At 50.9% G+C, this 14,711-nt stretch overlaps 1 long non-coding RNA gene across 1 annotated transcript; it reads right to left on the bottom strand.

Annotated features, from left to right (window-relative positions):
• Positions 1 to 1,644: 1,644 nt before the first annotated feature.
• On the bottom strand, positions 1,645 to 14,422 carry LOC133355857 (uncharacterized). The gene is made up of 3 exons (XR_009756796.1): positions 14,378 to 14,422; positions 10,139 to 10,204; positions 1,645 to 1,748 (listed from the first exon to the last, which is right to left on the bottom strand). It is a non-coding gene; the product is annotated as an uncharacterized LOC133355857 (long non-coding RNA).
• Between the last annotated feature and the right edge of the window lie 289 nt (positions 14,423 to 14,711).

Here is a 14,711-nt window from a genome sequence, read left to right as displayed (position 1 = left end):
AAATACCACCCCTTCCACCCCATCGCCTTTGTCTCCACGTGTGCCTAGAGGATAGTGGTTCAAGGCGCAGCTCCGGCAATTTCCACTGCTCGCAGCCCCTGCAATGGGCTGCTCGCTCCTCTGTCGGAGGAAGGGAAAAAAAGGGGGGCGGGGGGGGGGCAAGGAGGGGGGGGGGGCAGGGAGTGGAGGCCTCCACAAAGGTCCCCCGGTGTAGCCTTAACAGACTGTTGGGGCAAGTGCTGTGAGCTTGCGGCACCTATGAAGGCCGGCACGGCACACGAGGGGTGAGTGGGCCAGCAACCACGCCCGGCCGCCTTTGTCTCCCGAGTGACGATGTTTACTACGCACCGCACCGGGTACTACATTTGAGGCTGAGTCGACCTAGGGCAAGGCCCGGGACCGGTTCGTGAGATCATCGGCTCCGGTGTTGATGGCCGTGAGCAGGAATCGCCGGGATTCGTAGCGCAGCGCGATAACCGCTGCACCACTAAAGACAAAGCTCCCCCGTATAGCCTTGCCAGACTGTTGGGGCAAGTGCTGTCAGCGAGTAGCACCTATCAAGGAAAGCGAATGGGGTGGATGGCCAGCACCACGCCGGGCCGCCTTTGTCTCCTCGGTAGCGATGTTTACACACCGCACCAAGTGCTCCTTTAAGGCCGAGTCGACCTAGGGGAGGCCCAGGACCGGTTCAGATAATCGTCACCGGTGTTGGCCGTGAGCGGGAATCGAACTCGGGTCGCCAGGTTCGTAGCGCAGCACTGACCGCTGCGCCACGGCCCAGAGTGCCGCGCGGCGCTGCTCGATTTTATGGGAATGGTTTCTCTACATCAATCAATTGACCTCGGCAATTGACCTGTGACCTGGACATCGATCTCAATCACACCCGCCCCCTCCACCCCCCCCCCCCCCCGGTTTACAGATGGCTGACCGCGTGACCGCGTGCACGCGCCTGCAGCTGCCCTTGATGACGACGATGGTGACGACGGTGACAACGACGATGATGACGACGGTGGTGGTGATGACGATGGTGATGATGTAGACGATGGTGACGATGATGACGATGATGACGACGATGACGATGATGATGATGTAGACGATGGTGACGATGATGACGACGGTGACGACGATGACGACGACGGTGGTGATGACGATGGTGACGATGATGACGATGACGACGGCGATGACGGTGGTGATGATGACGACGGTGACGATGATGACGACGGTGAGGACGATGACGACGGTGACGACGGGTGACGGACGCTGGCGGCGATGCCGATGCGACATGTTCGCTCCACTGCTGGTTCGCGGGACGAGAGAGCCCCTCCGAGCACATTCCCCCGCCGTGGTGGCCACCTTTGGGCCACGACTCGCAGAGGCCCACGCGGGCAACACGAGGTGGCCGTGACGCACGGGGGGGTAGGGGGGGCAGCAGAGACCTCCTCACCCCCCCCCACCCCCTGCCCCGGTCAGAGGAGCTCACTGGGAACGACATCGCCGTTTCTATGTCGCGTCCGGTGACCATCGGAAACAAATTGGAGGGGAATTATAAAGCTCCCCGCCCCCCTCCTCCCTCCCTCCCTGCCCGGTGGCTCGCACCAGCGGCATCAGCGGCATCAGCGGTCAATCGTCGTCTGCGTCATCATCGGTGAGGCACGCGGAGCGACGAACTGTGGACGGGTTTCATCCGTGTTGGGGCTCATCGGGCCGGTCGAATCGCGTGCGCTCACGGTTGCACGCGAATTGAATTCCTGGAGGGGGGGGGGAGAAGAAAAAAAACCGTCGGACTAACCGCGGAAAGGCTGCGCAGTGACGCTGTCTGACTCATACCGTCCAACAGACGGCTTCTTGTTGTTGTTGTACAAAGGCAGTGGTCCCCCGTGTAGCCTTCAGCAGACTGTTGGGGCAAGTGCTGTCAGCGAGTGGCACCTATGAAGGCCCGCACGGAACACGAAGGGAGAGTGGGTGGGTGGGCCAGCACCACGCCCGGCCGCCTTTGTCTCCCCCAGTGGCGATGTTTACACATCGCACCAGGTACCCATTTGAGGCTGAGTCGACCTAGGGGAGGCCCGGACCGGCTCGGATAATCGTCACCGGTGAACTCGGGTCGCCGGTTTTGTTAGCGCAGCGCGCTGACCACTCGGCTGTGTGTGTGTGCGCTCTACAGACACGCGTAGACACAACTACAAAGATCCCCCCTGTAGCCGTCGCAGACTTTTGGGGCAAGTACTGTTAGCGACCACCCATGGAAGCCGCACGTAGATAGACACACAAACATAGACACGCAAACACAGACAGACATAGACACACAGACACAGGCACGCAAACACAGACAGACATAGACACACAGACATAGACACGCAAACGCAGACAAACATAGACACACAGACAGACAGACACATAAACAAAGAATCTCAGCCACAAACCCAGACACACAAACGTAGGCACATAGACACACAAACATAGACACACAGACATAGACACACAGACACTCAAACTTAGACACACAGACACAAACACAGACACGCAAACACAGACACGCAAACACAGACACACAAACACACTAGACATACGCGCGTGATGGCGATATTGTTTTAGAGACATAAATAAATGGTTGTGGCGATGATGCTGCTGCTGCCGCTTAACAATGAAAACAGCAACAACAAAACCTCAACGCTGTCGTCAATAACCTTTATAGCCGTACACGCAACGCGCCCGCAAACATTTCATAACACCTTCATTTGTATTTTACTTAAGACGAGTCTACTGCGGTTTCGTCCGTAGCGTGAACTTTTATACACTACCGCTCTACACACACAAACCTCTACACACACACACCTCTACACACAAAGATAAAGATCCCCCGTATAGCCTTAACAGACTGTAGGGGCAAGTGCTGTTAGCGAGCACCTATGAAGGCCGGAACGGTAAACGAGGGGGTGGGTGGGCCAGCACCACGTCCGACCGCCTTTGTCTCCCCAGTGGCGATGTTCACACACCGCACCAGGTACTCATTTAAGGCTGAGTCGACCTAGGGGAGGCCCAGGACCGGTTCAGATCATCGTCACTGGTGTTAGCCGTGAGCGGGAATCGAACCCGGGTCGCCAGGTTCATAGCGCAGCGCGCTAACCGCTACACCACCTCTACACACACACACCTCTACACACACACACCTCTACACAGACACCTCTACACACACACACATCTACACACACACCTCTACAAACACACACACCTCTACACACACACCTCTACACACACACACCTCTGCACACACACACACACACCTCTACACACACACACATCTACACACACACCTCTACACACAAACACACCTCTACAAACACACACACCTCTACACACACACCTCTACACACACACCCCTCTACACACACACCTCTACACACACACACACCTCTACAAACACACAAACCTCAACACACACACACACCTCTACACACACACACCTCTACACACACACACACCTCTACACACACACTCTCTACACACACACACCTCTACACACACACACCTCTACACACACACACACCTCTACACACACACACCTCTACACACACACCACATGCGCCGTCCGTCTTGTTTTTGGCTAGAAGGTTCCTCTCGCCGCGGTCTGGCCGCCAGGTGTGGCGACGTTTTCTCGCTCTCCCCGCCTGGTGATGCCATCGCCACAGCCCCCACCCCACCCCCATCGGACTTTGGCGCACAATCGCGAAGCGTTGGTGGTCGTTTGTACAGCCAGCGCTGCGGGTATTCCACCATCATCACCATCATCATCACAGCCATCACCACCCGTGTGTGGGCCATTGTGTCACCCCCTCGGAATATTCGTCTCTTGATTTCTATCGGATGTTTAGATCAGAATCTTGATTTTGAGAGTGGAGGTGGAATCTGATGAGCTATGAAGCTTTTTTGGGGAGGGGGGGAGAGGGGAGGGAGTACCACGGTGGCTAGGAGATGTTAACTACCTCGCCTGGTGTACAAGAGGTCATGGGCTCGATCCTGACCATGACGCCTGCTGCTGCTGTATATTTGGAGTTTGCGTGTCTCTCTCTCATCATCACGGTGGCTAGGAGATGTTAACTACCTCGCCTGGTGTACAGGAGGTCGTGGGCTCGATCCTGACCATGACGCCTGCTGCTGCTGTATATTTGTAGTTTGCGTGTCTCTCTCTCATCATCACGGTGGCTAGGAGATGGTAACTACCTCGCCTGGTGTACAGGAGGTCATGAGCTCGATCCCGACCCTGACGCCTGTTGCTGTATATTTGGAGTTTGCGTCTCTCATCATCATCATCACGGTGGCTAGGAGATGTTAACTACCTCGCCTGGTGTACAAGAGGTCATGGGCTCGATCCCGACCATGACGCCTGCTGCTGTATATTTGGAGCTTGACTTAAAGCTTTCGTGACTGCAGGAATTCACGTGGCTTTAACGAAAGACGCAAAGAATATCTGTATTTGGAGTTTGAGTCTCTGTCTCATCATCATCACGGTGGCTAGGAGATGTTAACTACCTCGCCTGGTGTACAGGAGGTCGTGGGCTCGATCCCGACACTGACGCCTGCTGCTGTATATTTGGAGTTTGCGTCTCTCACCATCATCATCACGGTGGCTAGGAGATGTTAACTACCTCGCCTGGTGTACAGGAGGTCGTGGGATCGATCCCGACCCTGACGCCTGCTGCTGTATATTTGGAGTTGCGTCTCTCTCATCATCATCACGGTGGCTAGGAGATATTAACTACCTCGCCTGGTACACAGGAGGTCGTGGGCTTGATCCCGACCCTGACGCCTGCTGCTGTATATTTGGAGTTTGCGTCTCTCTCATCATCATCACGGTGGCTAGGAGATGTTAACTACCTCGCCTGGTGTACAAGAGATCGTGGGTTTGATCCTGACCCTGCCGCCTGCTGCTGTATATTTGGAGTTTGCGTCTCTCATCATCATCATCACGGTGGCTAGGAGATGTTAACTACCTCGCCTGGTGTACAGGAGGTCATGGGCTCGATCCCGACCCTGACGCCTGCTGCTATATATTTGCAGCTTGACTAAAAGCTTTCGTGACTGCAGGAATTCACGTGGCTTTAGCGAAAGACCCAAAGAATATGTGTATTTGGAGTTTGAGTCTCTGTCTCATCATCATCACGGTGGCTAGGAGATGTTAACTACCTCGCCTGGTATGCAGGAGGTCGTGGCTTCGATCCCGACCCTGAAGACGCCTGCTGCTGCTGTATATTTTAAGTTTGCGTGTCTCTCTCTCTCTCTTTGTCCCCGTGGCCGCGTGGATTTTTCTCCGGGTCCTTCGGGTTTTTTTCCCACCACATTTCGAATCACCATCACGGCGTTTAGAGTCTTTGGCTGCTGCTGCTGCTGCTATACATATGCACGTGATTATAATATCAGCTCACTTTGTTTGAGCTATCATTTGTTGAAAGCCATGTCGCATTCTGAAATAAAAATAAAATAATGGTAGTTTAGATTTCGTTTTTCACAGATGTCCAATAGGCAGGCCCCCCCCCCCAAAGTACGGGGCCCGGGGCAGTCGCCCGTACCCCCTAAGTTAACGGCCCTGGCAGTCGGGGCCGGGTTGTCGGCGAGTTTTCATCAATAACAAGTTTAACACGTGGCAGTAGCGGTGGCGCTTTCGCGACCAAAATCATCCACAGAAGAGATTGTGGGTTTTTTGGGGTTGGGATCGCGTCAAATATATAAATGTGTCGTTAAACACGTCACCACCACCCCGACCACCACCACCACCACCACCACGACCACCACCACCACGACCACCACCACCACGACCACCACCACCACGACCACCACCACCACGACCACCACGACCACCACCACGACCACCACCACTACCACCACCACCACCACGACCACCACCACCACGACCACCACCACGACCACCACCACCACGACCACCACCACCACGACCACCACCACCACCACCACGACCACCACGACCACCACGACCACCACCACCACGACCACCACCACCACCACCACGACCACCACCACCACCACGACCACCACCACGACCACCACCACCACGAACACCACCACCACCACGACACAACCAATTACTAACGCGACTCACGTAAACAAAACGTGCCAATCGATTCTGCCTGCCGCCTGATTAGGCTGGTGGTAATTGCCGGCGAAACGTCGTACTCCGATTGTAAATGTTTTCTCTCCAACACGCCGGCGTGCTGAACTCGTAATTTTCGTTGATGTTGGCTGTGCCTGTGCACCACTGTCAACTAAGCAGCTGCAGCAGCAGCAGCAGCAGCAGCATCACCGAATCATTTGTTAGCGCCACGATTGAGGGATGTTAACTCCCTCGCCTGGTATGGAGGAGGTGGTGGAATCTTAATTTTGGAGCTTTCGTGACTGCAGGAATTATTCTTTGGTTCTTTCGGTTAAGTCACGTCTAAAGATAAAATAAAAAATTAAAATAAAAGCATATTACGACGTTTCGATTGCAACACAAGCAATCATCATCAGGCATAAAAGAAATAGCAACAACAATCTAACTAGAAAACTATAGACAGACATACCAGCAGACAGACATCACAAGGACACACAGAGAGAGGACACATATCGGCACAAAGAAAGGGGTCGTTTCGAATAGGAGGTGGTGGGTTCGATTCGATTATCCCAGTAGCACAAGTAGCTGCATATGTAGTAGCTACGGGCCCCGCACTTTCAAGGGCCCCGCGCGAAATGCTTTCATGCTCTCAATTCCGGTTCAGTGATTCTGCACTTGCTCTATTACTATAGTACTATACCGCCTTCGACTTTTACGAACGATTGGGTGTTTAAAGTTAGCGATTTGTCGTATTTTCGGGCTGTATAGCAAATTAACAAGTAAACCCGTAAAAACAAAGTTTTTCACTATAAATCCTTTATATGCGTGGCGGCTAGAGTCCTCTCGTCCTCTGGCTTGAGATGGCTGCCACCTATGGGTCAGATGATTGTCTGCCACCATTAAGCAATTGGTAATTAAATATTTAATTTGTTTTCCCTAAATAGTGTAAAAAATTTTATTTTTTTTACACGAAAATTAATTGTCACACACAACGAGTCTTTGTGGAAAATGTCAGCTCGATTGGATCACGGGAAGTGGGTTAAAAACGAGCGAAAGATTTGCACGGTCCTAAGCAAGCAAGCGAACTTAATATAAAGGATTTCAAAATATATTCGCCTGTGGAGGACGCGGGGATCGATCCCGCGACCTTTGGCATGGGAAGCGAGGGCGCTACCAACTGCGCTACTCCGCCACGGCCTGTGGAGGGGTTACGCTCTGGGCTCTTACACTGTGACGTTCAGCCAAAGCCATGAATGCGTTCTATTTGAATATATGTAAAATAATTTTTTTTTGCCTAAAAAGTGTAAAATTTTGGGAATTTTTTTTCACGAACAATAATTGTCTGGCACAACGAGTATGTGTGCAAAATGTCAGCTCGATTGGATCACGGGAAGTGGGTTTAAAAACGACCGAAAGATTTGCACGGTCCTAAGCAAGCAAGCAAGCACGCAAGCACGCAAGCAAGCAAGCAAGCGAACTTAATATAAAGGATTTAAAAAGTACAATTAATGACTTTACTATGCAAGTAAAAAATGTGTGTGTTTTAATATTTACGTTTTTCTTTTACATTTAGGGCCCCTTAATAACATTTACTACAGGCCCCGCACTATTTTCATCCGGCACTGGTTCGATCCCGACCCTGACACGCCTGCTGTATATTTGGAGTTTGCGGTGTCTCTCTCTCGCTCTCTCTCCTCGTGGTGCCGTGGGGTTTTCTTCGGGTCCTCCGGTTTTTTTCCCCTCCACGTTCAGAATGAAGATCACGCGTATTAGAGTATTTGTCTTCTGTGCATTCCTACGCGATATATATAAGAGCCCACTTCGTTGAGCTTTCATTTGTAACAGCCGCCGTGTAGCTCATTGGGCCTTACTTTGGAAAATAAAAATATATAGTAAAACAAAATATCGATTTAAAGCTTTCGTGACTGCAGGGATTCATATTCTTGGTTTATTCGGTAAAGTCACGTAGAAGGGAAATAATAAAATAATAAAAATAAAACATAATAAAATAATTCTCACGACGTTTCGGTCACAACGCAAGCAGCCGTCCTCAGGTGAAGAACAGGTCTGTCGGAAAGACAGCGTCTGGCTTATTCAGATGCTCATTCAGTCTCATTCAGACGCTGTCTTTCTGACAGACCTGTTCTTCATCTGAGGACGGCTGCTTGCGTTGTGGCCGAAACGTCGTGAGAATTATTTTAGTATATTTTATTTTTATTATTTTATTATTTCCCTTCTACGTGACTTTAACCGAAAGAACCAAGAAAATAAAACAAAATACTTTAACTATTAGTAATTCATCCGTTTATTCCAGCTGCCCGTTCAGGAAAGCCTCCACCGTGTCTCTTAACTCGAGGGTCCGGGATAGCTCCATCCTGGCAACAATTTTGAGTTTTCTTGGGTTTTTTCGGTAAAGTCACGTCGGTAATTTTTTTTTTAATTGATAAAATAAAAATAAAAATTACGACGTTTCGGAGGCAACACAAGCTTCCGTCTTCAGGTGGAACCGTCACAGCACGATAGCTGTATCAAGTAGGCATCTCTTTAGGAAGGCCAGCGTCTCGAGAAGCTGTGACTTCTTGTCTCGTTGTCTGTTAAAAACTCTAACAGATAGGTGGAATTCCTCCCCGTAGAGGGGCATTAATTCTAGATTTGAAGCTTTCGTGACTGCAAGGATTCATATTCTTAGGTTTTTTCGGTAAAGTCACCTAGGTAAAAAATTTAAATTAATAAAAGTAAAATAAAATAAAAATCACGACGTTTCGGAGGCAACACAAGCTTCCGTCTTCAGGTGGAACCGTCACAGCACGATAGCTGCACCAAGTGAGATACAGCTATCCTCTCACTTGATACAGCTATCGTGCTGTGACGGTTCCACCTGAAGACGGAAGCTTGTGTTGCCTCCGAAACGTCGTGATTTTTATTTTATTTTTATTTTATTAATAAAAAAAAAATTTACCTACGTGACTTTACCGAAAAAACCTAAGAATATGAATCCTTGCAGTCACGAAAGCTTCAAATCTAGAATCAATTTTGAGTCCATCAAGTTGTACGACTGACCAGAACCATGTCCCGGCCGCCTTTGTCTCCCCGGTGCTGACGTCATCACCTTTGTACGCACGCCACGCCGCAGACTCGTTTATAAAAGCCCGGGTCGACCCGTGGGAGGTTCCAGGACCGGTTCAGATAAATCGTCACTGTTGGTGTTGATGGCCGTGAGCGGGAATCGAACTCGGGTGGGCCTGGTCAGTAGCGCATCGCGCTAACCGCTGCGCCACCGCTCGCCTATCGATATAGCGTACATAACACACGCATACAAACCCGCACACAAACACACATTACCATTGATGTGTATATACATATATTGAACTAAGGCAAAGACACAAACGTACATGTGTTGTACACAAAAATATAAAGGCACGAATACACAAATGGTGTGCACACAAAACACAAACGCACATTGTGTGCACATGGCCAGACACATGTCAGACGCACACACACACACAAGACAAAGGTCCCCTGTGTAGCCTGAACAGACTTTTGGGGGCAAGTACTGTCCGCGGGCAACACCTACGAAGGCCGGCACGGCATGCGAGGAGGGGAGGGGGGGTTGGGTGGCCAGCACCATCAGCATCACGCACGCCCGGCCGCCTTTGTCTCCCCGGTGGCGATGTTCACACACCGCGCCAAGCACGTGGTGGAGCGGTGGCGCAGTGGTTGAACGCAAGGCGCGACGGCCCCGGTGTGACCCGAGGTCGAATTGGCCCTCCCCATCCCGGCTAACATCAGTGGCAGCCCTCCCATCACCGGCACGGCGTTGGCGGGGTTGGTCTTCATGCAGCAGTGGATTTACATTAAAATAAATAGATGTACGTACAACTGTACACGCTCATATACATATGTGTAAGATGTACGCATACACACAAATACAATACTCATGTATATATGTATCTACACACAATACACACTGACAAATATCCCCCGTGTAGCCTCTAACGGGCTGTCGGGGCAAGTGCTGTTAGCGAGCAGCACCTGTGAAGGCCGGTGGGTGGTCAGCACCAGGCCCGGCCGCCTTTGTCTCCCCAGTGGCGATGTTTACTGCAACACACCACCAGGTAGGACACTCGTTTAAGGCCGAGTTGACCTAGGCACGCACACACAGACAGAGACACACACACACAAAAGACAAAGACCCCCCGTGTAGCCTCTAACGGGCTGTTGGGGCAAGTGCTGTTAGCGAGCAGCACCTATGAAGGCCTGCAACGGCACACGAGGGGGTGGGTGGGTGGTCAGCACCACGCCCGGACGCTGACCTAGGCATACACGCACACACAGACAGAGACACACACACACACAACAGACAAAGACCCCCCGTGTAGTCTCTCACAGGCTTGTGGAGCAAGTGCTGTTTGAGCCCCATGCCCGGCCGCCTTTGTCTCTCCCAGCGCTGCGGTCATTTCCGCACCGCACCATCAACTACTTGCATATTATTATTATTATTTCGGGCCTAGTCGACCTAGGGGGGAGACGGGGAGGTAGGGGGGGAGGGCAGTTGGCGAGACAGATATTGTGATTATTATTGTAATAATGAAGAATCAATAACAATGAGTTTCTCGAGTCGCCTTTGGGATGATGTAAGATCACACGGGGGATGTGCGGCGGAGTGGGTGAGTGGGTGGGTGAGTTGGGGGGGGTGAAAGTTCGTTTTTTGTCTCAATAATAATCATCATCATCATCGTTTAAAGCCCTCCCCGCCACCGAGTGGCAGAGCAAAACCGGAGGGTCACGGTCATCGTGAACGGCCCGTGTCGTTCTTGGGCTCAAACCCGCCTGGTGTGGGCGTGGGAGACGTTTCGGGCGATGCAGCAGAGCAAGGACGGGGAACATTTTTTCCTGCCAAGTGCCATTTGGATATTTAGAAAATCATTCGCGGGCCATACACAAACTGATCAACTTAAAAATTAGCCCGTTACAATTCGTCTTCTTGGTTCTTTCGGTAAAGTCACGTAGAAGGGAAGTAATAAAATAATAAAAATAAAACATAATAAAATAATTCTCACGACGTTTCGGTCACAACGCAAGCAGCCATCCTCAGGTGAAGAATGAAACACCACCAAGCTATGAAACATCACCTGAGGACGGCTGCTTGCGTTGTGGCCGAAACGTCGTGAGAATTATTTTATTATGTTTTATTTTTATTATTGTATTACTTCCCTTCTGCGTGACTTTACTGAAAGAACCAAGAAGATGAATCCCTGCATTCACGAAAGCTTTAAATCGAAATTTAACGTTACAATTCGGTCAAACATTTAATTCGCTCGCCCCTAATGCGATGGGCTGGAACTGCTTCTGCTACTCGCAACTGCTTTTCCAGGTTTGCTCCTAGATTTCTTGAATTTCGAGTGTCGCCTGCGGTTGCCTTGGCAGGGCCAGAGACCAAATGATTTCGCGGACCTCGTACGGCCCAAGTGCCGGACGTTCTCCACCCCTGCAGCAGAGCAAGTAGGTCGCGGACGAGATGCAAAACGACGTTCGCGTGAGCACCAACCTGCGGATTGACATATTCTTGGGTTTTTTCGGTAAAGTCACGTAGGTAACAAATTTTAATTAATAAAAGTAAAATAAAATAAAAATAAAATAAAAATCACGACGTTTCAGAGGCAACATAAGCTTCCGTCTTCAGGTGGAACCGTCACAGCACGATTGCTGTATCAAGTAAAGAGGAATTCTAAGAGACCCGACCTTGTATATATACTAGAATTTCTCTTCACTTGATACAGCAATCGTGCTGTGACGATTCCACCTGAAGACGGAAGCTTGTGTTTGCCTCCGAAACGTCGTGATTTTTATTTTATTTTCATTGAAATTGTATTAATTTAAATTAAAAAATTTTACCTACGTGACTTTACCGAAAAAACCTAAGAATATGAATCTTTGCAGTCACGAAAGCTTCAAATCTAGAACTGCTGATTGACGGCGCCGCCTATGAAGGCCGGCACGGCACGTGTTTTGGGGTGCGTGGCCAGCAACACGCCCAACCGCCTTTGTCTTCCTCGCTGAGATGCTTACGCAACCACCGCCGCACAGAAACTAGCAGAAACAAAGATCCCCCGGGTAGACGCGACAGACTGTTGGGGCAAGTGCTGTTAGCGAGCAGCTATGAAGGGCCGACACGGCACACGAGCGGGTGGGTGGACAGCATCACGCCCGACCGCCTTTGTATCCCCAGTGGCGATTTTTTTACACCTCACCAGGTACTAATTTGAGGCTGAGTCGACCTAGGGAGAGGCCCAGGACCGGTTCAGGTAATCGTCACTGGGTGTTGGCCATGAGCGGGAATCGAACCCGGGTCGCCAGGTTCGTAGCGCTAACCGCTCCACCACCGCTCCCCACAGATACAACCAACACACGCACAGACGCAAACTTGCGCACAAAGACAAACATTTTTGCCTGTAAAATAAAGTGTCATTCTGGAGACACGCGCCAATATATATTTGTCTGTCTAACGCCAGAACATACGGTATATAGATATATTTTACATATATATATGTTTGTACTCATCCCATCGGCCGCGCCACGAGGCTTCTCACGAGGGCATCCTCATCAGCGGGCAAGCGCAACCCAGGAGCGGGCTTCAACACGCAGTGGCTCATCAGCTGCGCCAAAGCCGCTCTGGGCTGCAAGAGATCGGAACCGTGGCTGATGAGATGCGTAAAAAATTAACCCGTAAAAAACAAAGTTTTTCACTATAAATCCTTTATATGCGTGGCGGCTAGAGTCCTCTCGTCCTCTGGCTTGAGATGGCTGCCACCTATGGGTCAGATGATTGTCTGGCAGCATTAAGCAATTGGTAATTAAATATAATTTCTTTTTACCTAAAAAGTGTAAAATTTTGGAATTTTTTTCACGAAAATTAATTGTCACGCACAACGAGTCTGTGTGCAAAATGTCAGCTCGATTGGATCACGGGAAGTGGGTTAAAAAACGACCGAAAGATTTGCACGGTCGTAAGCGCGCAAGCAAGCAAGCAAGTGAACTTAATATAAAGGATTTAAAAAGCAAGTAGTTATCACGTTTGCGTGGCAACGCGTTTGCTCTTGCCCCTAATTATTTACGACCACGTGGAAGGACAGACCGCGTTCGCCGTTGAACGCAGAGCAGAGCCACCGAATGAGTTATGGGGGTGGGTGGGTAGGGGGGTGGGTGGGTGGGTTGAGCCGTGGGTTAATCTGCAGTCCCTGGGAAAAACGGGGGATAATTTGTTATAAAGTTAACAACGAGACAGCGACGAATGAAAACAGAGATATCTCGTGTGTTGCCTTCGCGGACTGTCGGGGCAAGAGGCGGGAGCGAGTCGGTGTTTTTTTACACGGCGCACCAGGTACTCGTTTGAGGCTGAGTCGACCTAGAGGAGGCCCAGAACCGGTTCAAGATAATCGTCACTGGTGGTGGTGGCCGTGAGAGGGAATCGAACTCGGGTTGCCGAGGTTCGTAGCGCCGCATTACCGCTCCCAATTCTCTGCCACACACACAAGACAAAGACAAAGATCCCCCGTATAGCCTGCACAGACTGTTGGGGCAAGTGCTGTTAGCGAGCGCCTATGAAGGCCCGCACGGCACACGAGGAGGTGGGTGGCCAGCACCACGCACACACAGTGACACACACACATAGTAACACACACACTGATACACAGCGACACACACACAGTGACGCACACACTGACACACAGTGACACACACAGTGACACACACACATAGTAACACACATACTGATACACAGTGACACACACACATAGTAACACACACACTGATACACAGTGATACACACACAGTGACGCACACACTGACACACAATGACACACACACTGACACACAGTGACACACACACATTGACACACACACACTGACACACACAGTGACACACACACACTCTGACACACACACTGACATACACACACTGACATACACATACTGACACACACACACAGTGACACACACACACAGTGACACACACACAGACACTGACACACACAGAGTGACACACACACACAGTGACACACACACAGTGACACACACACATTGACACATACACTAACACACACACACTGACACGTACACTGACACACACACACTGACACACACTGACACACACACAGTGACACACACACACTGACACACACACACTGACACACACACAGTGACACTCGCACAGGCGTTCACCCCCGCCGCCCGCACAGCTGAACGCTCCGTGCACTCGGCGCAAGTTTTTACCTCTGACCCGCGTCTCGCTTCTCTCACTCTACCCTGAACCCGCGCTCTCCCCATCGCCTCCTCCTCCTTCCCCTCCTCCCTCTTCTTCCTCCCTCTCTCTCTCCCTTCACACTCTCTCGCACTCTCTCTCTCTCTGTGTCCAATTCACCCCCCCCCCCCCCACCACCACCACCTATTCTATCTCTCCAGCACCACGCTCCTATCGATCTCTGCATCTCTCTCCATCTCTCTCCATCTCCCCCCCCCCCCATCTCTCCATCTACCCTCCATCTCCCTCCTCCTCTCTCCATCTCCTCCTCCCCATCTCCCTCCATCTCCCCCCCCCCCTCCCACC

The sequence above is a fragment of the Lethenteron reissneri genome, chromosome 52 (genome assembly GCF_015708825.2).
Source record: "Lethenteron reissneri isolate LAM-NWPU_2019-01 chromosome 52, ASM1570882v1, whole genome shotgun sequence".
Taxonomy (NCBI): Eukaryota; Metazoa; Chordata; class Hyperoartia; order Petromyzontiformes; family Petromyzontidae; genus Lethenteron; species Lethenteron reissneri.
The sequence above is the reverse complement of the archived record's forward strand: the minus strand, read 5'-3'. Positions and strand labels throughout refer to the sequence as shown.